General features: G+C 43.7%; 1 pseudogene; it reads left to right on the forward strand.

Annotated features, from left to right (window-relative positions):
- LOC144761238 (thiol S-methyltransferase TMT1B pseudogene) lies at positions 1-1,507 on the forward strand (annotated as a pseudogene).
- The last annotated feature ends 608 nt before the right edge of the window (positions 1,508-2,115 follow it).

A 2,115-nucleotide genomic window follows, 5' to 3' on the forward strand; every position in this document is an offset into this window, starting at 1 on the left:
ATGGGCCTTCTCATAGCCACCCTTCAGGGGGGCATCATGCTGCTGACCCTGCCAGTGCACCTCTTGGCTCTCTTAGGAGTATGGCAGCCACTAGCCAATAAGATGTTTCCGTACGTGTTGGCCACATTTAGCCACGTCTACAACCGGAAGATGCATTCCTTCAAGAAGACTCTTTTCACCAATATGCTAGACTTCGCCGGCCCCGGGGGGAAGCTCAACATTTTGGAGGTCGGAAGCGGAACGGGAACAAATTTCCAGTTTTTCCCGCCAGGATGCCGAGTCACGTGCACGGATCCGAACCCAGACTTCGAGCGCTTCCTGGGCAAGAGCGTTGAAGAAAATGACCACGTCCGGTTCACGCGCTTCCTCGTGGCGTCTGGGGAAGACATGTCGGCGGTGGCCAGCGGCTCCGCGGATGCTGTGGTCTGCACGCTGGTGCTGTGTTCGGTGCGGAACGTGGAGGGGGTCCTCAAGGAGGTGGTGCGAGTCCTCAGACCGGTGAGTATTCTGTAGTGCTATTTTGAGATGTACAAGTTTAATATGGCAGCTGACTTTCACTTTCTCTGAGTCACTATTTCGAAGCGCAGATTACAAGGGAAAACTCGGCAAAGCAATAGCTACGACCTATATATTGGGCAAATGGCACTGGTTTCCTGACCCACACTTCACATGAATTATGTCAAAGCTGAGATTATTACTTGTTCACAAATTACATATTTTAGCCAATAGAACGTGTGCACTTTCTAAACTTGTAGGATTGCACATTCATAAAGGTTAAAATTTACAGAGACTTTATCTGCCAGCCTATGGCGTTACTTACCCAAGCGAAGGGTCGTTTATAGGAATTCCATTCCATTGTTTGATCCTCTACCCCTTTCCTAAACAATTCCATGTTCCGCATTTTATGCAGTCTATGCTTCATAGCATGTATGGAAAACTTGGAATCACTGAAAAATCATAAAAATAATGCATGTAGGAGGCAAGAAATGATCCAGGCTTTGTAGGCAACAGGCACCTCTATGTAGGATCCTGGGCAACACCCACCCTCTTGCTGAGGCAGATCTTTATCTTTTTGTTAGGAATGTCGCAAAGCACACTTTTGAAAACACTGCACTTCACGTGCACAACTCGACTTGTGTCATTTGTATCGGTGTAAACCTACGATTTTGTGTACTTGACTGTACGCTTCTCCACATTTTAGTAAGTCAATGCCAAACATACTTTTATGATGCTAGTAATACAAAATATATATATCTCTCTCAAAAAAAATATATATATAGATAGATACACATAGAGAGAGACAAATTGTGTTTATAATTTTTGAACTACAGTAACTCATTATTCCTCTAATAACTAGTATATCTTTTCCGGAAAACCAACTGGCTCTGCAGATTTTCCTTTATTTATTCCAGTATTTTCTAAAGTGTTAATTTAGGGAATTGGATATCCTTAAACAAAGTAGCTTAACTTCCTAGTTGAAATATTCTCTCTATAGGTCAGAACTATGATCTTGAAACTCCAAATATATTTCCCTTACATTTTCTATTGTTGTTGAAATATTATTTCTTCTTTTTTTGGCCTTTGTCTTCTACAATAGAATGACATTCCTAGCATACAATTCTCCAAAAGCAACCCCACCTCAGCTTACTCAAATTATGATTCAGAATGCCTTACGCCTAAGAGATGTTTACGTGCCTCTGTTGCCTGCAATGTGTGGGGGCTCGCAGTGTGTGTGGGGGCTCGCAGTGTGTGTGGGGGGGCTCGCAGTGTGTGGGGGGCTCTGTGTGGCTGTGTGTGTGGGGGGCTCTGTGTGGGTGGGTGTGTGGGGGGCTCTGTGTGGGTGTGTGTGGGGGGCTCTGTGTGGGTGTTTGTCATTTGCGAGAGATTAAGCTATTGGCATTGTAAATGACAATGCCATTTATTTATGTTAAAAAAACATAAATAAAAATAATGTCAAGAGCAATGCCAATAGCTCTAACTTTAACAAAGGCAAAACCATTGCATTGTAAATGCTTGTTTAAATTCCTTTACGAGCACTGCTTATGTCATGCAGCACTGGTTATCTGGTTTGTGGTCACGGTTTCTGCTTGTGCAGGCTATCCTCCCACAGGATTC

Source organism: Lissotriton helveticus, chromosome 6 (assembly GCF_964261635.1).
Source record: "Lissotriton helveticus chromosome 6, aLisHel1.1, whole genome shotgun sequence".
Classification (NCBI taxonomy): Eukaryota; Metazoa; Chordata; class Amphibia; order Caudata; family Salamandridae; genus Lissotriton; species Lissotriton helveticus.